The 25786-nt window shown below is 47.6% G+C and overlaps 1 protein-coding gene across 6 annotated transcripts in view; it reads right to left on the bottom strand.

The window, feature by feature from the left end:
- Positions 1–25786, bottom strand: part of ATXN7L1 (ataxin 7 like 1) — a 244213-nt gene that overhangs the window by 64528 nt on the left and 153899 nt on the right. Inside the window, exon 1 of one of the 6 annotated variants that reach the window (XM_042915485.1) lies at positions 10001–10398. The exons of 4 other annotated variants lie outside the window; for them this stretch is intronic. The gene's annotated coding sequence lies outside the window, so the exon portion shown is untranslated. Of the gene's footprint in view, positions 1–381; positions 688–10000; positions 10399–25786 lie in introns of those variants that run through there. One more of the 6 variants, XM_042915458.1, reaches the window with a different exon arrangement.

Genomic DNA, 25786 nt, shown 5'->3' with positions numbered 1-25786 from the left:
TTGGGGGGGGGGGTGGTGGTGACGGGTGGGTGAGGTTCCCAGCGCCAGGAGAGGTGTGTGCTACAAAATTTTCCACTGCGCTCCTACCCGGGCCCCGAGGCTTGTGTCTGCAGAAAGGCTGTCCAAAATAGACTGGTCCCCAACCCAGCCTCCTACTCCTGACCTCCTTCTGAGGCAGCTCCTCTCCCCACTGCACGCCTCAGCCCTGCCTCGGCTCCGGTGCCAGCCCACAGCCCCACAGTGCTGTCTACGCTACACCTCGGATTTGCTAAGTGGATGGTGGGTTGACAGCACGCTCCGCCTGCCAGGCTTTCTCTTCCGTGACCTGGGCCCAGCCCCACGCCATCCTGTGTGGCCAACGTGCCCTGCGCTCACACTTACACATCCTGGGGAGGCAGCCTTGCAGTTTGGATAAGGAGGCTGAGCCAGTGACACGCTGGGCAACGCGACTCGTGGGAGCTGTTTCCTGGCTCCTGGCTGAGGGCCCTGGCCAGTCAGAACGCACCACTTCCCCTTTAAGAGAGCCCGCCCAGATGCGATTAGGGAAAGGCAGAAAGAAAAGCCCGGAACAGTCAGGGCTGTATTCTGAATTTGGCAGATGAACTTGGGTCTTCCTGAACTGCACACACACAAGGTGTGGTCAGAGGCACCAGACTCCTCCGAGGCTGATTTGAGCAGAGTCCGTGTTTGGGAAGGGCAGGGGCCTTGCCGCAGCCCCCGGGCTTGATGGCCTGGCCATGTGCAAGCTGCATGGGGGACCGGTTCCTGGAGCCATTGTCCCCTTGGGCCTGGTCCCGGCAGTGCGTGGGAGCTCAGGCCTTTCCACTCCTCCTTCCCCCAGGGCCGACCGGCCAGATGCACAGAGTCCACTGCAAAGCGTGGCCCTCCGCTTTGGAGAGTAGAGACATCATTATAAAGGTTGAACTTCTGTGGGACAGTTTAATTACCAATCCCAGCAGGGAGTTTTCATTTATTCAAGATATTTGTAAAGTTGATTCCTTGGGGCGCCTGGGTGGCTCAGGTAGTTAAGCGGCCAACTTCAGCTCAGGTTCACGATCTTGCAGTCTGTGAGTTTGACCCCCGCGTCAAGCTCTGTGCGGACAGCTCAGAGCCTGGAGTCTGCTTCTGATTCTGTGTCTCCCTCTCTCTGCCCCTCCCCTACTTGCTCTGTCTCTCTCTCTCTGTCTCTCTCTCTCTCTCAAAAATAATAAACATTAAAAAAAAATTTAGAAAGTTGATTCCTTGATCTTGGCAAGGAGACTGGGGGAGAGGGATGGTTCCCAAAAATACCCCAATAGTTCACAAAAGGCAACATGGTGTATGACTCCACTGAGATGAAATATCCAGAGTAGGTAAATCCATACAGACAGAAAACAGGTCAGTGAGTGCCAGGGTCTGGGGACGAAGGCAGTGGGGAGTGACTGTTTAATGGTTATAATGTCTCTTTTGGGGTTGATGAAAATGTTTTGGAACTAGGTGGAGGTGATGATGACCCAGCACCGGGAATGGACTCAGTGCCACTGAACTGTATGCTTGAAAATAATTAATTTTGTGGGGCGCCTGGCTGCCTCAGTCAGTTACAGGTCTGACTCTCGATTTCCACTCAGGTGATGATCTTACAGTTTGTGAGATAGAGCCCCATGTTGGGCTCTGCACTGAGCATGTAGCCTGCTTGGGATTTTGTCTCTCTCTCTCCTTCTGTCCCTCCCCAGTTCATGCTCTCTGTCTTTCTCAAAATAAGTAAAACATTTAAAATGATCAATTTTGTTATGTGAATTTCACCTCAATCAAAAACACCCAGTGGCAAAGTGCATTTGGGCAACTTTATCTTCTCCTGAGATCTCTCCCGTGTTTCATCCAACATTTCTTTGCAAAACCTGGCTATTACCTGATAAACCTTAAGTCAGTCCTGGCTAAGGAGTATATGCCTTCTCCTAAGGAAAAATAAAAACAAGCTTTTAAGAGACAAAAGCTTTACAAGGGTCAGAGGTATGGCTCCTATGGAGAACTTCAGACCATGGGGACATTGAATCATCTAGAGACATGTCACACAACCTGGGCAGGGCCTACCTGCCTTTGTAAGATGGTCCCATGATGGGACCATCCCTCTGGAACCGTAAGAGCATAAGAAAGAGGGAGAGGGAGGCTCCCGGGGAGAATAATTCAAGAGAACATGACTTTGGGCTTCTGGGTTCTTGGCTTCCTTTCCCCTCCTGTAGAGAGTTTCTTCCCAGAATGAAGGAGAATTAATCCATTTCTGACTGGGAGGGGGCTGTGCCGGATAGCAAAGTAGCACTGGTTTCCACAGTTGCATGTCTTTGGAATGGGGCCCCTGGGAATGAGGTGGCATAACCCGACCACCTGCTGGACCCAGCTTTGCTGGACGGGGCATTAAGCCCCCTTTTCCCCATCGCTTCCAGCTTTCCCTGGGGATAGTCTGCTCCCAGGGGTAAGGCTGTGAGCCTTCTCCTCCAGACCCGAGCGAGGCCAGTGGGTCAAGGGCTCATGGGTACACTGACCCCGCTCAGGGGACTGTCAGGAGGAGGCCAGCTGGATGTTGCAATGTTGCACAGATGAAAGGGCAGGCTCTATGGCTTGCGAGCCAAAGTCATTCCAGAGACAAATGTCAACAGCTTTCCTAGTCTCTGCTGAGCTCCAGGATGACCTGGAGGACAGAGATGTGAACAGCTTCTACCGGCCAACTCTCTCAGAGCCCTTCGATCCTTCCGGAGCACCTTCCCTTGCCTCTTTCACCCTGTTCTCTCCTGTTACCTCAGGTGCCCAGTAGTAAGTTGGTGGCCTAAGTTCTCAGCAAACAGGTGGTTTAAGATAAAAAGATGCAATTTTTACTACTACTGTTCTAGCATCTGAGGAATAGGAAGTTTAGAACCTTAATTCTAAATACAGAAACAGGCAGGTTAAACCCAATTAAAAAATGGACAAAGGACTTAGACAGACATTTCTTCAAAGAAGATATGCATATGGCCAACAAACACATGAAAAGATGCTCAACATTGTTAGTCATTAGGGAGCAAATCAAAACCACGATGAGATACAACTCCACACCCACTAGATTGGCTATATATAGAACAATAACCAAAAACAACCAAAAACGTAAAATAAAAAATGTTGGCAAGGATGTGGAGAAATTGGAACCCTTAGGCATTGTCAGTAGGAATGTAAAATGGTACAGCTTCTATGGGAAACAGCATGGTAGTGCCTTAAAAAATTAAACATAGAATTACCACACAATCCAACAATTCTATTCCTGAGGTACATACCCAAAAGAACTGAAAACACGTACTCAAATCCTTGTATACAAATGCTCATAGCATCACTATAAACAGTCTGCTTCAGGATAACTCAAGAGTTCCCTTAAAAACCCTTCTTGGGGGGTGCCTGGGTGGCTTAGTTGGTTGGGAGACCGACTGTTGATTTTGGCTCAGGTCATGATCTCACAGTTCATGAAATCAACATGGGGCCTGCTTTGGATTCTCTCTCTCCCTTTCTCTCTCTCAAAATAAATAAACACTTAAAAAAAAAAAAACCTTTCTTGGAATCACTTAAAGGAGGTAATTTTTAAGTTAAGGAGTCAGCTCACAGGCACTCTAAGATAGTAGTTCTCAAACAAGGCCAACTCAGGTGTATGAAGAAGTGTGATTGTTTTAAACAATGTCACACACACACACACACACACACCAGGTACTAAGGCACAGCCCCCTCCGCCAGCCCCTCGTCTCTCATACAGCTGTTGTTTCCATCAAGGGGATCACCATTCCTGTGATGGAATCATCATTGCCATGAAAGGCACCCAGCTCTTAGAGCTTGAGGTTGGGACAGAGTAACAGACTCCCAACAGGCCAGAAGAAGCCCCACACTTCCCTGATCCCTGCCAGACCCTTTCTGGGGTTGTTATGGCCTCCTCAGCACTCTGATCATGGGGCCACCCAGGCTTGCTTCTCCCCTGCAGACCCCACTGCCAATGGGACCTTCCAGGCGTGCACCAGGTGAGACAGCATGGTGGTTCCATGGCTGTTGGAGTGTCTCCCCTACTTAAGCTGCTTTGCAATGCCACACATGAATCCCATTTCTGCTCTGTGGGGGTCACCTTGAACCGGTCTTATTTCCCTTCCAGGGGACATCTTGCCAAATATTTGCTCCTTGAAATCTTTCTCCAGGCAAAACACCCAGAGGTCTTTTTAAACCCTTCCTCACAAAACATCGTTTTCACTATTCTGTTCTCTGGGTCCTCTTTGGCTCTACCATCTGTCCTTCATAGCCTGTGGAACTCAGATGAAAGAATGTTACAGATGGGGTCCAAGCAGCTCCTAGCTGTCTTTCCTGGACATTATCCTCCTATTAATGTAGCTAGAGATCCAACCTACATTTTTTTAGCTGTTTATTTATTTTGAAAGAGAGAGGGTGCAAATGCATGCACGTGCGAGTAGGGGAGGGGCAGAGAGAGAGGGAGAGAGAGAATCCCAAGCAGGCTCTGCACTGTCAGCGCAGAGCCCAGTGCGGAGCTTAATCTCATGAACTGTGAGATCACGACCTGAGCAGAAATCAGGAGTCGAATGCTTAAAAGACTGAGCCACTCAGGTGCCCCACCCCCAGCCTAGATTTTTTATTTTTGACAATTGAACCACCCCTAAGTCTTATTTCACACATTTTTCTGCCAAGCCGCGTACCCACAGGTGTCCTTTAAAAGTGTCATCCAGGGGCGCCTAGGTGGCTCAGTCAGTTAAGCATCTAACTTCAGCTCAGGTCATGATCTCACAGCCCGTGAGTTCGAGCCCCACATCAGGCTCTGTGCTGACAGCTCAGAGCCTGGAGCCTGCTTCAGATTCTGTGTCTCCCCCTCTCTCTGCCCCTCCCCTGCTCATACTCTGTCTCTCTCTGTCTCAAAAAAATAAATAAATAAAAACATTAAAAAAAATGTGTCATCTGGTTGGATGTAGTCTACTGCTCTACCCGCTCATGTATCCATTCACCCTCCCAAATCTGGCCCCTGAAAACTTGATAGACCTGCCACCAACACCATTCCTCTTCCAAACCCTTGCTTATAATGTGGAAAAAGACACAGCCAAGCAGTGTGCAACATCCCCCTCCGTGGCAGTGACCTGTGAACAGCACTCTTGACCATTCAGGGCAGGTGTGTCACATAGCCCACACTTCCTCCTCTTCCCTAGTAAGGATCTCAGTGACAACTGACAAGTGGGGCTACCAACAGCCCTCCTCTTACCAGTGGTGGTAATGATTAAGCGTAAGGGTCTTAGAGCGAGGCATTGCACATATGAGCAATCGAATGTGGCTTTGATAACTGACAAGAAATACAATGAAAAAACACACAAACCAGGTTTTCTGATTTGCAAACTACCTCCTTACTGGCAACCAAATACAGACATTAGGCAGCTGAAATCAATACAAGGAGCACTGGTGTCCAGGAGCTGGAGTCTCAACCCGGGCTCTCCTTCCAGAATTTCCATGCTCTGGGGTTAACAATACCTGCCTCTCCAAGGCTATAAGGAGGAGCCAATGAGATCAGGCATGTAAAAGAGGTCTAAAAGTTGAGTCAGGCCATGCATACAAAAAAGAGCAGTTTTATGATTATTACCGTTACAAATAACCCAGATCCCACCTCCTCTGGCACTCAGGCTGCCAGCACGGAGCAGCTGATTCCTGACCTCCTCTCCCTACAGCGACCACCTTCTCTTTTGTCTCAGACCAAAATCCAGGCTGCCTCACAAAGGGTAATAGATCCTCCACTAGCCTGCAGGAACACACTATCTCTCCATGGTCCCCTCGTGGAGACCAGAACCTGAGTCATCTGCAGCAGGAACCTGGCAGGTGATGAAGAGCCGGGATCCCCTGTAGCTTGACCACAACTCATCCTTGGGTTTCTGTCCCCATTGGTAGTTTCTAAGAACACCAGGCTTTGGTGGCTGCCATTCTCAGGATGGGGCCCTAGAAACTCTGCTCTGGTCTTGGCTGAGAGTGGCTGCATCCTCAGGGAACAAATGTTCTTTACTAAGAAAAGATCTTGGGGGAAAATTCTTGGAAAGGGCTACCAGAGGTCAACCTGCTGGCCCCTAGCATCTCCAGGTCAAAGATATCCTATAGCAAGGGAAGAGGGAGGGAAGATCAATGGCCAACCACAAGTCCCTGGGGAAAGAGCAGCCATTGAAATGGGAAATGATAACTGGCTAACTTCTCCTCTCCTAGTCCATGGAAGGCTGGTTTCCCAACTTCCACAGGGAATGAACACTGAGGGCAGATTTAAATATATATACATAGTTGTTGGCAAGACCCAGAGAAGATCATGCAAACGAATCTATTCACATATCAGGGAGTTTGCCCAGAATGGCACCAGGAGGAAGAGGCTCAGAAGGGAAGGTAACACTTTCTGTCAGATGACTTCTGGGGCCCCCTGGTCTGAGAGCTACCTTTGCTCAACCCACCCTTCCAACAGCCTTCCTCGAGACGGGTGGGCTGCTGAAGTCATCTAAAGATCATAATAGAACACACTGAAAGCTAACTCAGACTTTTCACAGCCACTGGTGACTTCATCTTGTGACTAGGAACATGTTTTGTCTTTTTCTCATTGTGTTCCCTTTGACTGTGCACCCACACAGAGAGATGGTGCCTGATTCTACACACTCACATGTGCAGGAACAAGTCACAGATGAACCTCTACATCATGGCGGTTACTGCAGTGTTCTGATGCTGCTAATGAGTGGGGCTGAGGTGGGACCAGGCTTAGTTGGCTGGTGTTATGGCCTGAATTATGTTGCCCCCAAATTCATACGTTGAAGTCCCAATTGCCAATACCTCAGAATGTAACTGTATTGGCAGATAAGGCCTTTAAAGAGGTGATTAAGTTCAAATGAGGCCAGCGAGGGTGGGACTTGATCCAATATGACTGGAGTCCTTTCATAAGAAGAGAAAGAGACACTAGGTGTGTGCATGGAAGGGGTGAGGGTGAGGGCGGGGGAACAACCTGATGAAGGGACAGCAAGAAGATGGCCGTCTAGAAGCCAAGGAGGGAGGCCTCCGGAGAAACCAACGTGGCTGGCACCTTGATCTCGGGACTTCTAACCTCCACAGCTGTGAAGAATTAAATTTCTGTTGTTCAAGCTGCCCAGGCTGTGGTATTTTGTTATAATAGCCCTAGCAAATTAATACAGTTGATTTACCTAAAAGCCCTTCCTGTTCACCAGATTGGAGAGAAAAAGTATAGTATGGAGGACAGGGGACAAGGGACTCCTACCCTCTGACATGGCGTAGATCAAATATATCTCCCTCCTTAGTCTGGGATGTGCCACTTCGATGGCAAACTGTAACAAGGTCAAAGTGGGGGCAATCTACTGGTCCTTGACAACTGGCAAATCCTGCCTGCCTTGGTGGACTGAGGCTGAGTTGGTCAGCAGGTGCACAAGGGGCTGGTTGGAAACAGGGTGACGAAGCCACAGCCAAGGAGTAACCAACTCCTTCCATTGGCTTATTTTCTTGTTCGGCCTCTTACTTTTGGGGGTTCTGCCTAATCTATATGTTATTGCTGCTGTTCCAGAAAAGCTTAAGACCTTGGGGATGAGTGGGCCAATAGCAGAGTGAGGTAGCCACCAGAGTGTGGAGGGCCACCAAACCCTCACAGGTTTGACAAACCAACTCAGACCATCTGGCCCAAATTTGCCTCTGGCCAGGGACCCACCCAATCTCCAAGTTCTGCCCCGGATGCCTTGGCCTTCCAGCAGACTGCAGGACCCTGACAGATCCTGGGTTTCCCACTGAGTGTGGGGCCCAGCAGAACCACTCCCTGGGGGCCAGGAGAGAAGATGGACCCACAAATGCTAATGCTGCCAAGAGGCCCAGACACAGATCAATTATCAGTCCAACCACAGCTCTCTCCAGACCGGCAGAGGCAACCAAAGCGTGGAAGGAGGGTATTTGAAAGCTGTGGGCGGGCAGCTGGGAGGGCCTGGGAGGGGCAACAAAGTCTAGGAGTCTGGCAAATAGCAGTGCCTTCATTTTCTCTAGGATCCTGAAGTGGGCGGGTCTGGCTAATTCAAATGCAAAAGCCCCAGGGCAGGATGACTGGGAAACCTTTCTGTCATCACTGCCATCCTGCTTCAACACTGTCGTAAAGGTAGGTAGGTTCCTTCATGTCTCTAAAGTCACTCTGGCCATGAGTTTACCCAGCAGGGCAGGAGCCCCCTTAATCACTGCTGGCTGACATGCACACAAACCAACACACACCTCAAACCCGGGGCCTCCAAAAGGTGAGCCTCAAATCCTAGCTCAACCTTAATACAGGAGGAGGAAAAGGGAAGTGTCGTAGGGGCCGCATCCTTGGGGGCAGATTGGAATCACATTAGAACAAAAGGTCTCCTGCATCAGCAGTGCCGTTCGCGGGTTTGGATGGGGCAGCGAGAAGGCCAAAGTCTGATGGTAAATGTCTGGGCCTGAGTGCCAGCTCCTCAGCCCCGCTGTACGAGTCTTTTTCTGCTGGGACAAAAGGGCTTAACTTGTTCTTCACCAGAGCGGCAGGGCTACCGTGAGGAAGCAGAGGGCACACTCCACACTCAAGGACCAAAAGCAAGACAGCCTCATCGCCATTCTCTGCAAGGTTAGTGGAGGCCAAAAACCAAACCAAATCAAACCAAAAACAACGCCAAAAAAGAACCCACTCTCCCATCGACGAGAGAAACATGGAAGAGAGAGAAGAAAATCGGCTCTTGGTAGCACTTAGCAGTTACAACTATGTCACTTTCACTACCTCGGAAATTTCTGGCTCAACCATCCATTTTCATTTGCGGGTGTGATTCGGTGATGGTGGGGGTGAGAGGAGATGTGGACCTGTCTGTGAGGGGCCCAAGGACCCCAGTCAGGGCGGACTCCCCAATTAGAAGGCCTTTCACGCGGCCCAAACGATGTTTCCCGTTTTCTCCCTCCTTCCCGATTTGTTTGGTTTAAAATATTTAACCCGAGGCGCAATGAAGTGTCTCAATTACGGCGTTCTCCTGGACCATTAGACTGGGGACTCCACACTCATTATGCTGATGAACGTGCTACTTACCCATGCAAATTCTGGCGGCAGCCGGCGCAGAGATGGGAGGGCTCAAGGTACGCTATCAAGGGGTGATTTAATCACACAGCCATTCAGTGGGCAAAGCAAGGCAATTTTTAGCCAACTGTTCTAGTAAATATTATAGGAAACCCTTTCACACAGTGTTCATCCTGGTGTAGTGGTTTCGAACGTGCCCAGATTTCCTTCCATTCATACACACCCCCCGCCAAAGGTGCTACCAGAAGGTGCTACCCCCAGGCTAGAAGATCAAACCGATAATGCATTAGCCACTAAGCCATCCTGCAGTCGATGACTTTTTTTTTTTTAAATGTTACAAACACCTGAGTATCACTGTCATTTAGATGAGGACAAACTTGAATAGCCACTAACTTCCCGACGGCTGTCCTTCCTCTGCCCCTCCCCCAGGCTCTCGGTGGGTCCCGCCAACCGGCTTCTGGGCAGGCTGCTGCGGTGGCCAGCGGACACAGTGCCCGAGGGTGGGATGAAACAACCCCCGCAAACCCACTTCGGACGTTTGAAACAATACCCAATCACTGCATCCACCCTCCCAGAGCGCCCCAGAGGAAATGGCATCATGACTTTCATTTTGCTCCATTTCTGACCGACTAAAAGGAAAACAACACGTCCCAAGACAATCATCAGGGTATCTGATGTCAGTGGCTTGGAGTGTAGGCTCCGGAATGTTATCAAGTGACCTCGAGGAGAAATTAATTTTCAAGAGCTAAAATAACCCTCTGCTGAACATGCCCGGCCGCCTTCCCTCCTCACTGCAGAAACGGATTTCACTTTCCACAGTTAGAACAGAAAACTCTCATGCATCCCCGTTTCTTCAAAAAAGTCTATAAATAACCCAGGATCAGCAAAATTATGCAAAACATCCTGCTAGCAGAAGAAATGTAAACTAAAACCACTTACAGAGAGACTCAGGCTGCCAACTTAATCTGATTCTACGTCGACTGTAAACATGTTGTACTTTTGGAACCTGAAGAGATCCAGATTAGCACGGATGCCATCACAAAAAAGAGGAAAAAAAAAAAAGGAAAAAAAGAAAACAACAAAAAACAAACCCAACAGCGAAACAACAAAAGCCCAGCCCCAAAACGCAGCAACGTGATTCGGTGTTCTGCACAGTCCAGGACCGGGCTGACCAGCCGCAGCAGTACCAGCGGCCCGAGCTTGCACACGCCAACTGTTTTGACTACAGGCACTTGTTAAACACAGAGTTTCAGGTCCTACCAGTTGGACACCAGAAGTTCATAGAACTGACCCGGTGCCAAGAACAACAAGCACAGAAAGCGAAACGGCTGCCTCGTGCGCCGTGTTTTTGTTAACTGTTTATGCAGGCTCCAAAGCTATGGGGTAACAATTAAGAATCAAGCAGAACTTCAATAACAAAAGCAAAAGATTACCACCTTGAAGGAAATGTAGATGTTGGCAGATAAAGGACAGACGTCAACCTAGTTTATTGGTGGGGTGGGTGGGGGTTTTCAGAGAGAATTGGTGGGGGGGGGGCAGGTGTCACATGACAAACTGCAGTTATTAGGCAGAAGGAACTGGGTGCTTCCTTGAAGCATCTTTTACTTAGAGATTGACTTGAGAGACTTTGCAAATGCTGAGGCCTTGGTGCACATCTGGGGGTGACGGCAGGAGCATCGGAATTTGAAAGTTGGCAAATGCCACAGGAGAAAAAAAAAAGGGGCGTGCTGAATGGAGATTTCAGGACACAGGAAAGGGACTTCCAAGTTCCCTGCTCTGTGCCTTGAGATCACTGAGCCACACAGGAAGCAAACAGAGGGGGCAGTGTCCCTGGGCTGTTTCTTGACCTGGTCCTGAGAAAGGTTTCCCTGTCCCCTTGGAGTCTAGGGTTGATTGGGTCAATCTTTCTCCTTCATCGGGGCTGCAGCCTGTGTTCTTTTGGTGACAGTGAATAAACTATTTTCTTCTGGCAAAATAAAAAGGAATGCTTGAATCGCTTATTTAACAAGGTTTTCCATTTCTTTCCCAGAATGCATTATGCATGGTTTCATTTTAGGACCAAGACAATTAACCAGATAAAATTTTAGAGTTATGCGAGGATTCGAGAGAACTGAATTCGAAGAGAACTGGGGCGTAGATGTAAGAGTGAGAAATTTTTACATTACTTTGACTTTAAGTTAAGAAGAAATTCATTTAAGTAGTCTCTGCACCCCACTTGGGGCTCGAACTCACAATCCCAAGATCAAGAGTCACATGTTCTTCTGACTGAGCCAGCCAAACGCCCCAGAGTGAAAAATTTTAAATTGCTGAGTGGGCTCAAGCCCTCCTCCCATTATCTATCTATCATCTATCTATCTATCTATCTATCTATCTACCCATCCATCCATCCATCCATCCATCCATCCATCTATGTTATCTATCTACCTCTCTGTCAAAGGAGATTTCAAAACGCAGCAAGCAAGCCTAACTAAGCAAGTCTCTTTTTAAAATGGGGTCAGGAGGCCATAAGGGAGGAGGAATTTGTGCACGTCCTTCTCGCAGGAACCGTGAACTTTTTAAAAACCTTTCAGCCAGCTGCAAGCCCTCAGCTGGGACTTAACTTCCCCCTCATCATGGCACCAGAATCATCCTCACTCTTCACTTCCAAAAGAGCCCTTGCTACAAACAAGTTTCCATCCCTTATTTGCATATGAACCCAACCAATCCCAGTTAATCTAGTTTCAATCCCTGTTTTGCATAGAGGATCTGAATGAGAACTCTACTCGCAGCCTTGAGTATACAGCCCTGCCCTCTCTTTGTTGTCCTCAGATCATGGTCCAGATTCTACTTGAATCTGTCTCTTCAATTGCAATTCTAATTGCCCAAATAAATGCCTGTTTGCTTAAATTTTCAGGGAATTCTTTCTTGGTCCACTCTATCTATTTATCTATCTATCATCCCTGTCTATCACCTGTCTTTGATTTGAAGAATAAAATGTTGCCACTTCCCCACTCCAGGAGTTTAGAGAAAAGCAGTAAGTAGTAACAGGTTGTTTATACAAGCTACTGTAACCTTGGGCCATACTCATGTTTATTCTGGAGAGTAAATGTTGTGTCTCCGGTTCTGGGGGTCACCAGTATAATGGTGGTGGACGTGAACGCACATGGTAGCTCCCACTTTCCTCCCAAAGGAAACCACATTTTTTTACAAGCTATATATAGACAGGGTTTCTCTGGGATCTGAAATGGAGCCCCCCTGGAGTGAGACAGGGCAGTTGCCAGACAGATCAAAAGGGAAGAGCAAAGGTAATTTAAAGCTTACCAGACAAAGGAAGGAGCTGGGGAGGAAGAAGGCTGGGGTGGGGGAGGGGGGAGCGGGAAGGGCTGACCCATTCAGGTTGGGCAAAGTGAGTCTTAAACCAGCCCTGGCCTCTGGGTTGGCAACTGACCCCACAAAGTGACACCAGAATTTTTGTGAGCTGTGTCCTTCACATAGAACTCCATGGTTTACATGCACGTTATATGATTTGATCCTCAGAAACACCCTGAATGGGCAGGGCCCATTCAACCAAGGAGGAAAACTGAGGCTCAGAGAGTGCTGGTGTGGTGTTTTATATTCACAAAGCATTTTCAAAGTGGCGGGCTTTATTATTTCCATTTTCAGACAAGTGCACTGAGATTCTGGAGAGACTACAAACCACGTCCAAGGCCACACTGCAAATTATAAGCAACACTGGGTCTCCTAATTCCCAACCTGGCCTTTCTTCCTTGCCTCTATCATGTCTCCAGAACACATAATGATCGAACTAAAAAGGCCACAAAAGTGGTTGTATTATAAAAGCACATCATCTCACTACATTTCCCCAGAAATCCCTGTCTTTGTGGTTTTTCTGTAGCAGGCTCAGATTGCAACTCTCAAACACAGCAGGGTTTCCCTCCACACCTGGGAGCTTCAGACATCTGTAGTCCAGAGCTACTATCCCAATAGGAAGCAACGACCTCCACCCTGTCCTTCTTTGATTTGATTAGTTTACCGGCATGGTAACCCCTGGCTCTTCATCTAATCCCAGTCCAAGGAGGAGACCAAGTGGAATGTCCCAGCAGGTCTGCTACCCTGGGCGTCATGTCATGTACATTTGTAAGGTGTGCTGTCTGTGCTGTGTTGCATTGTAGGAGGGATTTGGCTTAGCACACTATTTGGTGGATATCTTCTTCAACAGTTGTGTTTCCGAGTCATGCTTCTGTTGAGTTCTCTGGTAGCAGAGGCCACTGAAAACACTGGACCAAACGAAGGGTCCTGCTGTCCTGTTCCTTGCGTGTGGCAAGTGGACACTCATGGCTTGACAGAAAATGATATTACTATTGTGTGGTACATTGTGAACTAGTTCATTGCAGGTTTGGGGCACTTCCTCCGAGGGGACGTGGTAGTGAGTTCCTGCAGATGGCCACAGGGCTTGTAAGGGTGAATGGGAACATTGGTCGGGATCCCTGGTCTCAGGGCCATGACCAGAGATGCCGAATGGGGAGGGCAGGAGGGGTGACAGTCAGGAAGTGAAGATTACAAAGTTCTCGAGTGTTCAGTCACTGCCTTATGAATCTCTCTCCCCCTCCTTCCTCCCTGAAAACACAACACTACAAAACACAGAACCAAAGGCCAGGGAAGCTGGGTGTCGAGGTGGACTTTACGTTCAAAGTGTCTAAAGCAGCCTAGAGATGGTGAGGACCAACCAAATCCACAAGCTCTTGGTGACTGGAGAGGCTCTTGGTTGGGGGGATGCCAGGTGGCCCCTCTGACTGGTTTAGTTGAAGTTGTTTTGGTGACCACATGACATTTGCATCCATGCTGCTTAAAAAGAATACGGGGACTGGGTAAATGTGAACAGTCTCAGCAAGAAAACTCGACTGCTTACAAGATACAAGATGCGTAGAATATTTCCACATAACTTGTGACTTCTTGGAGCATAGAGTCCGTTTTTTCGTAAGCCAAAAAGTAGAACACGTGGTTTGACAGGCACTGGTATACTTAGGGAAGACAGATTTAAAATCAGAACTTGTGAAAATCCATGAGGCATGACCACTGAATCTGTGATAACGAATTAGCAAAAGTATCAAATTAATCAAAATTAAATTATCCAATTAGTAGAAGAGAGGGATATGGGATATTAACAGAAACTTGTAGTTAGTATTGGTGTGCTTAACAGAGGTAGTTCTACCCTAGACCAGCCAAGTAGTACTGTGTTGATGGGTACAGTGGTTTTGGGAAGGCAGGTGAGGACAGTACATCCAGGAGGAAGATGGCGTGGACGGAGACAAAGTTAGGACCCTGGGCCCACACTCTGGGCATCTGGACTCCCCCTAGCGAAGGGAGCTGCATCTGAGTACATACACAGAGGAGGAAGCTGGTCCGGGACCAGTAAGGTCTTCAAAACATGGCCCGGATATATGGAAAGCTGGTCAGGAAAAGGATAGAGCCAAAAAAAGACAGAGGCCTGAGGTGACAGGAGACAGAAAGCAAGATAAGCATGCCAGCAGCTGGGTTCTTGCCCCTGACGTTGCCCTGCACACTTTCAGGTCAGGACCTGCGACCCAGCTCAGGGCTCTTCACTTTTGCCTGGATTTACAGGGACTGTGCCAGCCTTCCTGACTGGATCTGGGACTGGCTTTTGGCTTAATCCTTCTTGATGTGGATTCAGGACCAAAGCCACGGGGCTGGCTGTACACATTCGGAGGCCACATACCCTAGGGTTTTAGGAGAGTATCAATTTCAACCAGCCTTAGCCGTATTGTACACAATTTGCAAAATGGCTTTACATGTGGGTTGACTGGAACTGGACTACTGGACTGTAAGTTCCTTGAGGGACAATCCCAAGTCTCCTTTATCTTGGAGGCTGATGCCTAGCCAAGCATAGAAACCCTGCTGTGAGTTTTCACTACACGTTTTGAATGAATGAGTGAAATTCCTCTTAACGCCCATCACAAAGATATATGCATACCTTATTAGGTGTACCTGGAAGGTGAATGCCTTCACCTTAAAAAAAAATTTTTTTTTTTTTAACATTTATTTTTGAGACACAGAGAGACAGAGCATGAATGGGGGAGGGGCAGAGAGAGAGGGAGACACAGAATCAGAAGAGGCTCCAGGCTCTGAGCCATCAGCCCAGAGCCTGACGCGGGGCTCGAACTCACGGACCGCGAGATCGTGACCTGAGCCGAAGTCGGACGCTTAACCGACTGAGCCATCCAGGCGCCCCTGCCTTCACCTTAAATGTATCTCAGACCTGGTGTTTTAATTAAAATTCTATTTTAATTAATTATTTTAATTTTTCAGGTTTCTCTTTTTCTTCCCCTCCAGTCAAATTTTGTTTTTATTTTATTTAAGTTTACTTATTGAGAGAGGGGGGAAAGAGACAGAGAGAGAGAGAGAGGGAGGGAGAGAACAAGTGGAGGAGGGGGAGAGAGAGAGGGAGACAGAGAATCTCAAGCAGGCTCTATGCTGCCAGCACAGAGCCTGATGTAGGGCTCGAACTCAGGAACCGTGAGATCATGACCTGAGCCAAAATCAAGGGTCAGACACTTAACCGAATGAGCCACCCAGGCACCTCAGATTTTGTGTTTTTAAAAGTTATGTTTGTGACTCAAGTTAGGGAGAAGGTAGAAAGGCTTTCCATTTAAAATTTAAAACACTAAATCTTCAAAAAAATTGGAGGCACTTTGTAACAAATCTTTCCAAAAGATCTTCATCTCACTGTACTTTGTCCTCTTAAATGGTAGACTTTGAACATTATTTGATCCTTTTTTTTTTTTTTTTTTTTATAACTCAAGATCACTGTTCAGGGCATTCTGTTCTAAACTTTGCTGTAAAGTGGTGATGACTTCAGAGTCCTACATCTGTAGCCTTCAAACTTCCTGACCCTGATCCACCTGAAGTCACAAATTTTACGCTTTGCCCTAACATGAGCACCCGGATGTGACCAGAGTTTCAAAAGATAACATTTATCTTCACTAAGTAAAAGACACTCTGACACTTTCTCTTGTATTCCGCCATTTAAAATGTTGGTCAATGGGGAGCCGGGGTGGCTCAGTCAGTTAAGCATCTTGATTTCAGCTCAGGTCATGATCTTATGGTTCGTGAGTTCAAGCCCCAGTCTGACTCTGTGCTGACAGTGCAGAACCTGCCTGGAATTCTGTCTGTCTGTCTCTCTCTGCCCTCCTCCACTCACACTCACCTGTGCTCTCTCTGTCTCTCTCAAAATAAAGAAAAAAAAAATGTTGGTCTCCCTGAACTAAGTGCCTCGTCATCACGGGTAGTACCTGCAGTTTGCAGCAGGGTGATTTGCCCTTGCACAAGAGGGGCCTCGGCTTCCCCACGTTGTGCCTTTTCCCTTTTTCTGCACTCTGGTGTCACTTCTCTCTACTGGCAGGGCCTGCCTCCGTAGTCCTGCCCAGAGTGCTAATTTGCCAAACTTGGACATCAGACCATCAAGTGTGCTAGGTTCCTGTACAAGCTAAGTGTAAGCTGTTTCTCAGGGAAAGCCCAGAGGCTGCTCCCCTGGATGCCCCATGGCACTTGGTGCTCTTCAAGCGCTCCTGGACACGTTCCCAAGGAGCTTCACTCGGTGGCAGAGCTCGTGATACTGAGTTGTTACTGGCTGCGCCACATGCAAACGCCTGCATGGCACGTCTTTCTTTTTTGAAAGGAGTATTCTGATGATTAGGCCCTTTCGCAGCTGAAGGGCTATGAAAGGACAGAAGCTCCCGGCAGCAGCGCTGTTCGGTGAATGAGCAGATCTGGGCTCTGGGGTATGAGGAGGTTACTGGGCAAGTAACTGAGCCTGCTCCAGGCTCTTTGCGATGCAGCGGCCTGGCTTCCCACCTTGAGCTGCCCTGTGTCCTGTTGCTGACCGGCTCCCCCTGCCCTATGCTTCAACTAGCAGAAGTCTTTCCACCTAAATGCAAAGGCCACCAGCTAATAAATAAATGAATCATCCCCTGGTGGAATTCTGAGAAGCGTGTGTGTGTGTGTGTGTGTGTGTGTGCGCGCGCGCACGTGCGTGTGTTAGGAGTAGATATCTTGTATTGATTTTTAAAAAATTACACCGAAAGGGGTAGATACTGTGCCCCTAACCAGACCTAAATAACAAGCAATCAGGCACTGGTGAAGTAAATTGCTGACACATCTATTCCATGGAATGCTAGGAAGCTATAAAAACGATGATGTAGATCTATATTTAGTGAAATGTGTCCACACCAATTTTAAACGAAAAAAAAAAAAAGGCAGATTTCAAAGCAATGTCTATAATAGGATTCCACTTTTATTTTTTAACATATAAGATATATGCATACAGATACACATGTACAACACATAGACAAACACATACACATAGAAACATGATTATAAAGTTTTACACCAAAATATTTACTTTCTTATATTTCCTGAAATTTGGGCAGTGTTTACAATGTATTACTTTCATAATAAGAAAAAAATCAATTTTCATTTTGAAGAAACAAAATTCTACATTATTAAGCAAAACAGTATTTCTGCTGGGGAGGGGCACCCCACCCTATCCCCACCTTGGTTGTGACTGTTGCCATGGGAACCTTTGTCCCGGCTAGGCATCAACAAGGTGGTATACTCATGTGGGGCCTTTCACCTTTGGCTCTCACTAGTTACGATAGCTTCTCAAACTTTCAAGAGTTCTACACATATAAAGAAGGGTACATTGAATCTTTACTGGAAATTTTTTACATTAATGCACTTTAAGGCCAAAGAAGGGCTTATGGTTTTACTTGTAAGGCTCATGTTCTCTTCTCTGATGGAATTAAGGGGAAAAGTAAATGCCCAAGCAGTAAGGGGATGGCTCTTGCTTTGCTGGAAGAAACAGGCTACACACGGGTCTCTCCATTCTATAGGAAGGCAAGTGTAAGAGCAGACATGATCTATATTCCAAAGCTAATTTTCCCCCAAGCCAGAGTCAAATCAAAGCATAAACCAATGTTGGCTTTAAGGACAGGAATAACCCCTAACTCTTGTTAGTGCCGTTCTCTCCACCAAGTTTATTCACATCCATGGGATAACTGGTATCTCTCTTAAAAATGGACTACGGGGACGCATGGGTGGCTCGGCTGGTTAAGTGTCCGACTCCTGATTTCAGCTCAGGTCATGATCTCACGGTTCGTGGGTTGGAACCCCACGTTGGGCTTTATACTAGTGGCATGGAGTCTGCTCCGGATTCTCTCCCCCCGCCTCTCTGTCTGCCCCTACCCTGCATGCATACTCTCTCTCTCTCTCTCAAAATAAATAAATAAACTTAAGAAAAATGACTATGGATGGAGAGCAAGCAAGTGTATTACTCTCAGTTTACTAATGAGGAAAGTAAGATTTATCAGGGTGAGGCAATTTGCCTGAGGCCTGCCTACTGGGGAGTGGTAGAGACAGGAATCAAACCCTATTCTCCTGGGTATGTTCTCTTTGTTGTGTGCTACTGCATTTTCTATAAATAGAGTAACCATATACTTCATTATCCTAACTGGACACCTCTGAAAGTGAAAGGGAGTGCTAAATTGATGGGCCCAGAGCAACAGGTATACATTGTGTGACTTCCCTGAACAATCCAGGATTTATAGTCACTTTGGATATAATCCAGCCCCCCTGCCCGGCTCAGCACTGGGAATCATGCCTTTCGAATAGGAGAGAGAAATGGAGCATCGTTAACACTGTCTATAATTTGCTTTAAAGTACTTGAGTAAAAATAAATAGAAAAAAATAGTACTTGAGAATAACTGGTATTCTCTTGTGCATGAGCCAGTTAGTCTAGGTTTTACCTCTAGGGGTAATCAGCTCACACGCTACCAAGAATACAAAGTCCAGGGGCACCCGGGTGGCTCAGCCGGTTGTGCAGCCGACTCGATTTCAGCTCAGGTCATGATCTTGTGGTTTGTGGGATCGATCCCCATGTCAGGCTCTGCACTGACTGTGGAGGCTGCTTGGGATTCTCTTTCTCAGCCCCTCCCCCTCTTGCATACACTCTCTCTCAAAATAAATAAATAAACATTAAAAAAAAAAAGAATACAAAGTCCAGATTGGGCAACTAGTATTAATCTGAGAGGTCACACTCCAAAAGTGACTACTTTCAGGGGAGGTGGATGAAATAGATGATGGGGAGTATACTTATCATGATGAGCACTGAGTAATGTACAGAAGTATTGAATCACTATCCTGTACACCTGAAACTAACATAACACTGCATATTAACTATACTGGAATTATGGTAAAAAACATAATAAAACAACAACAACAACAACAAACCCCAAAGGTGGTTACTGTGAGTCCTTTTGCTATCCATATTTTGATCAACATTTTGAACATAAGAAATGGGTGAATTCTGTTAGTGAAACTTGGGACTTACTATCATGGAGGCTAGAAATGGATTCTCTTTGGTGAAGTTAGAGGTATTCAAGATACGTGGCTGGCCAAAGACCTTTAGAGACCACCCCCCCAACCTTGAATAAACAGGGTGTTTGAATACAGCAAGGCCTGTCCCTTCACCCTTAGGGACGGCACTCGAGGCTGCCTTGTGCAGCCAGGGGAAGTAGGAGGCTTGATGACAGAATGATGCTGATTCAGGGAAACAGAGACCTGTGTTTAGAATATTCTTGCAACTGCCTTGAGTGAACCTTCTGTGTAAGGTAAGGTTGGAATACCTCAAAGGAGAGGAGGCTGGGACTTCATCAAGGTTACTGAGCAGGTTAAGTCAATTGTTTTCTTCCTACTGGTTGGTTGATACACGTTTATTTGACAAATGCTGTATCTGTGGCAGCCTTCGGTGTGACACTAGAATTCGCTACAACCTGGTAGGGGGGTTATGGGGGAGAAGCAGTCCTCAGTGCCTCAACCTTCGACAACCTTCTACAGTGGCAACTATTGCCTACCAAAAAGAACCTATGAGTTTTGTGTGGCCAAACCAGCTCGAGGTCAGTCCACAGTGAGCATGCCTCTGGGTGAGTCTGAAATGGGTAGATTTCAGGAAGGGATCCCATAACACATATTCTTTTTCACACCGGATTATGAGCCTCATGAGAGCAGAGACCTGGTCTGTCTGGTTTCCTCTTCTAGTCCCTGAGCCTCACACAGTGCCTTGCCTGACCATGAAAAAGTGGGTGATAGACATCTGTCCAATGAATAACATAAATGAATAGGAATTCTTTTATTTCTAGGATCTACTGTATTAACTAGCCTGTGATTTGTCTTTATTCCACTAATGATAACTGAGGCTCATATACTATAATACATATAAACTGAGGCTCATATGCTTGCCCTGGATTAAGTCAGTATCTTAAAAAGCAACAAATAACAAGCTGGTAATAAAAACCATTGGGATGGCATGGTTTAATCCTCACAAGCACAGGATGAGATTGGTATTATCACCCCCAATGTCTAGAGGAAATCGAAGTCTAGAGAGGTTAAAACTTAAGTTAGTAAAGGCAGAACCTGAATTTAGGACTTGAACTTTGTCAGACTCTGAACCCAGGTAATGCTCTGCTATCCAGAGTTAGCAATCACTCGGTTTTGCAGGGATTGAGTTTTTTAACATTTTATTTTATTTTTATTACTTTCTCTCTACTCTCTTCATGTCCTGCTATTGAACACACACATCTTTTGGTGCTTCATCTTATTTTATCAAAAGCTTTTTTTGGGGGGAGGAAAGCTAGATGGATGTTGGAATATATGAACCAGCTTTCCACTTCTTTTGCTTTTAATTATTTTGATTGACATGTGGCATTGAGGGATGTCTAATGGCCTCTCGTGTCTTTGAGCTGCAGAAGAATCAGCCCCTAGGAATCTGTCACAGCGCTTGTCTCCAGGGCACCGGGCGCTCTGGCTTATTCTGGTACCCCCCCTCCCCTCCCCCGCCAGCATCTTCCCTCCTGCCACACTGGACTACTGAGAGTCTTTTGTTTCATGCCTCTGTGACTTGGTGCACAGTGTTCTCTCCCTGGAATCCACCCTTTCATTCTTCACCTTGGTTAACTCTTTATTTTCTTTCAAGACCCAGTTCAAATGTTACCACATCTGGGATATAGGAGATCCTGTCACCTTGCACCTCTGCCAGGTTGCACTCAAGTCCCCTTCTCGGTGCTCCCAGGACACGCCAAGCACGTGTCCACTTAGTGTGTCGTACAGGGCTCTGCACTGACCCTGGGCCTGCCCCCGCTCCCCACCCCCCTTCCACTACACCCTCAAGAGCTGAAGTCAAAGACCTTGTCTTAGCCCTGGCACATCACAGGCACTCAAAGCATGTTAGATAATGCATGGAGAGATCAGGAAATAATTAGCCAGTCCACAGCAAAGCCAAAGAATGCAGGGATCAGCAGGCCAGCAGTTTTTAGTGGTCTGAGGGCTAGCGAACTTGTCTTAGACAGTGTGCTCAAAAATTATTATTATTATTTAAGTTTATTTTGAGAGAGAGAGAGAGAGAGAAAGCGAGAGCATGAGGGGGAGACGGCAGCGAGAGAGGGAAAGAATCCTTGCACTGCCAGCGTAGAGACCAATGTGGGGCTCGCACCCATGAACCGTGAAATCATGACCTGAGCTGAAATCAAGAGTTGGTCACTTAGCTGACTGAGCCACGCAGGTGCTCCTCAAAAATTATTTTTTAGGCCTAAGAGCACGACAGTGGGTTTTGAAGACAGGCAATAGGCTATTTAATTTTGAGTGCTCTGTTCTTTTGCCTGTTGCAGAAAAAAACGTCTGGAGAGATTTTCCCAGTGCAACCAGTTACAACTCACGGGTGCTGTGCCAGCCACCAGCACCACCTCGGGAGCCTGGGGTGATCTGATGGCACCATGTGACAGGCCGTGCTGGTGATTCATGGAGCCCTCACCAACCCTGGGGTGCCCATCTAGCCTGAGAAGTTACCAGCTCCCAGACGCAGGGCAACACGTGACCCGAGTAGAGCCACAGCTTGATCCGGCCGACCATGCGACTTCGGCCTAACGAAATAAACAATTCCCAGCAGGGCCTGACCCTTCAGAATGTAATTCTTTCTAACCACAGTGTGTAGATAAAAATAATTTAGTGATTTCCTCCCACTAAACTCTTGGCACAAACCAAGAAATCTGCAGTGTGGCTGTTCTGATGCTACCGTATGACTGTAAACATTCAGGCGTTTCTGAGTTCTTATCGGTGTTTACCAGCAGGGATGCACCTGGCATTTCTGGTGGGATAATTTTTCCCTGGGCGGAACTGTCCTAGGCTTTGCAGACCACTTAGCACCTCTGATCCAATCAACGCCGGTTCCCACAACAGCCACAAAATGCACGTTTCCAAACATGTCGAGGGATGGGAGCGGTTATGGGTCCTGGGCTTTCTGCCGGGGTTCGCTTTGATTCACTCTGCAGCACCAGGATCTTGAGAGAGACCAAAGAAGACACCCAAACCAGCGGTGGGTCGGGACAAGGCCCAGGGAGTCCGGGAGAGTGCACGTGAGGCAAAGCCTGTCTGTCTGTAGGGGGAAGCGGAGCTCCACAGAGCAGGGAGGACGCCTGGGTCCCTTGAACAAAGAAGTCAAGGCAGCCAGGGAGCTGGTCTGCCCAAACAGAGAGATCAGAGCTTGAGCAGAAGTCAGCATGGTGCAAAAGGGATAAAAGATGATCAGGGGGTGGTGAGAAGTCAAGGCAATGGCCGTGAATTCTGGCTACACTCAGCAGCCTCCTCCCAGCCTGCAGGGATGTAACAAAGGGGCCAAGAAGGACACTGGTTTGGGACAGCTCGAAGGGTCTGAAGGGTCTGAGTAACAACGAACGCTTCTCTCTCGCCTGGCCTTAACAACAACCCTACCACCGCCACCATCACCACTGTGATCAATCCTACAAATGTCACCCACTAAAGAGAATTTCCAAGTCCCTCCAAGTGACCTTCAAGGGCATCTTGACCACAAAGGGAGAGAGGGGCTAAAGCCAGCCAGGGAGAAAAGCCTGCCAAAGTGCTGAGTTAGAGGGGCTGTGGGCACAGGCCTCATGGACGTCACCCGGACTTCATGGCTGGGCGCTCAACAGCCCTAGCAGGATGGTACCAGGCAAAGGTGCTGTGAAGCTACTTACTCCTTTGTCTCATCTTTCTCACTTATTTGAAATTTATTTTACCTTGCTCTGTTGTTTGCGATTTTACAAGCGGCCTTAAATCCTTTTGCAACAAGGCTGGGTATAAATACATAAAGCAAAGAAATAAAATGCACGGCTGTAGCATCAGCACTGCCAGACTGGGCATGAAGTGTCTGGCTCCCATCTAAGAGAAGGAGGCGCTCTGCTGAGAGGGGGAGGGGGAGGGGGAGAAAATGACTCCACAGTGTGGAGAACAGCGAAGGCTGGCCCCGGGCCTGGAGCCTGCGTCCTGCCCTGTCTCTGCATCAAGGAGTCACAGGGCCTCATGCAAGTTACTAACATCTTGGGCCTCGGTGTTCTCATCTTTAAAACGAGAGATTGCACTGGATGGATTCAAAGGTCCCTTTATGTCCAAGCGCTGTGATTCTAAGCGACACCCACTCTTGGCTCTGGCTCCTCTCCCTCTCTATTCTTTCTCAATATACTGCCTCTTCTCCAAGTGGAGTGGGCCGGTCGAGGCTCCTTCTAGAGGAGTTTCTGTGTGTTGGTGACAAATGGAAATTGTGCCGGTCACCCAAAGAGATAACTGGTCACACGGAAGAGATTAATGTCCCATTACAAGAAATTGAAGCACTACTCATTTGAGAGTACAGAAAACCTGGGTTTTATTGGATAATTTATTGACCAATTTTTCCATTGTAAACTGGGGTGAAAACACTGGCTTTTCTCTCCATTCACTGATGAGGTGGTAAGTTCCCTACTTTTAAATAAGTTCTGTTACAGCAATGAGTACCACATTTGTTTCTGCAGCATCTATGACTGGTGCACGAATCATTACTAACAGTCAAAAGAACGGGGCGCCTGGGTAGTTCAGTTGGTTACATGTCCGACTCTTGATCTTGGCTCAGGTCGTGATCTCAGGGTTCATGGTATCGAGCCCTGCAGAGCCTGCTTAGGATTCTCTCTCTCCCTGTCTCTCAAAATAAATAAATAAACTTAAAAAAATATTTTAAAAAAATATGATGCGGCACCTGGATGGCTCAGTCAGTTAAGCGTCCAACTTCGGCTCAGGTCATGATCTCACAGTTTGTGGGTTTGAGCCCCGCGTCGGGCTCTGTGCTAACAGCTCAGAGCCTGGAGCCTGCTTCTGATTCTGTGTCTCCCTATCTCTCTGCTCCTCCCCTGTTCATGCTCTGTCTCCCTCAAAGAGAAATAAACATTAAAAAAAATATTATTAGCATATGCCCAGGAAACGAAAGGCATTGTCAATGTTCTGGGACATTCTTCTGTTAGCTCTCCCCTTAAGATTTCAATGTACCCCGTCTCCCAAGCCGTAGCAGTCACTATCCCTGTTTGCACACAGCATGGCTTAGGGCATCTGTTGCTTTTAGCAGGATCCAATTCAAAATATCAGAGAAGAACCCTTCTCAGACTTTCATGTACTCATTAGTTACCTGCAGATCTAGTGAAAATGCAGATTCTGATTCCATATGTCATTTTTATTTTTCTGCATTTCTTTTTTTTAATGCTTATTTATTTATCTTGAGAGAGAGAGAGAGACAGTGTGTATGAGCAGGGGAGAAGGAGAGAGAGAGAGAGAGAGAGAGAGAATCCGAAGCACTATCAGCACAGAGCCTGACTTGGGGTTCAGACTCACAAACTGTGAGATCATGACCTGAGCCGAGATCAAGAGTCAGATGCTTAACCGACGGAGCCACCCAGGCGCCCCTTTCTGTATTTCTGATACTTTGACATCTTAGGGCCTTGCTGACCCTAGGTAGCCAATTCCCAGAGATAGTGAAGGACGCACCTGCAAGTGTATCTTTCATATGCAAATCAACCGATCTAAAGCCCATACCCCACTACCTCCTTTACTGTCTAGGCCACTCTTCCCTCATCCCAGTCACCCCAGGTTCAGAGACAGATGACCAGAGACAGCCTGTTCACCTAGAGCCTGCTGCAATCTCCCACTAGTCAATCCTGTGGCAGCTGCCTGCGCCTCACCTGGTCCTTCCCGTGGAAACCACAGTGAAGGCTCTTGCCTAGGCTTTCCCCATTTTCTCTGCCTCCTGACAGACCCAGGTGCCTCCTCGGGTAGCCCTGCATGGCACAGCATGCCCCCTTCTCTTCGGAACTGTCAGTGACAAAGTATCTTGTCGTTCTTAACCATCTCCGGATCTGTTGCCCTCACCACATCTAAATAATAATAAAACCTACCTCTTCAAACAGCCAGTGAGGGGGCCTGGCAGTGTGGATGCTGCTGATCTGGGAAGTGGCCTTTGTGCATGAAGGCTCTAAGTCACAAGGCTCTGTCACAGAGCAGTGTGCCGCAGCCGGGCTCGGAGGGGAATGACCGTACCATGGACATGCTGACCGGCACTGGAGCCCGATGTGCTCCAGGAAAGAAACAGGTGAAATGGCCCAGGCTGCTGCAGAGAGGGTCCGGAGGATAACCTGCATTTCCGCATGTGGGTTCAGACAGAAATTAAATTGCCAGACAGAAATTAAATTGCCCTTGCCAGACAGAAATTAAATTAAAAGCTGCACGGAAGGGGAAGCAGGGCCCGAGCCCCTTCGACTCTATCAGGCAGAGTGGCGATGTGACCCAAGGCCCAAGGGCGAAAGGTTAAGACTGGCAGGACAGCTG

The sequence above is a fragment of the Panthera leo genome, chromosome A2, assembly GCF_018350215.1.
Source record: "Panthera leo isolate Ple1 chromosome A2, P.leo_Ple1_pat1.1, whole genome shotgun sequence".
In the NCBI taxonomy this organism is placed as follows: domain Eukaryota; kingdom Metazoa; phylum Chordata; class Mammalia; order Carnivora; family Felidae; genus Panthera; species Panthera leo.
The sequence above is the reverse complement of the archived record's forward strand: the minus strand, read 5'-3'. Positions and strand labels throughout refer to the sequence as shown.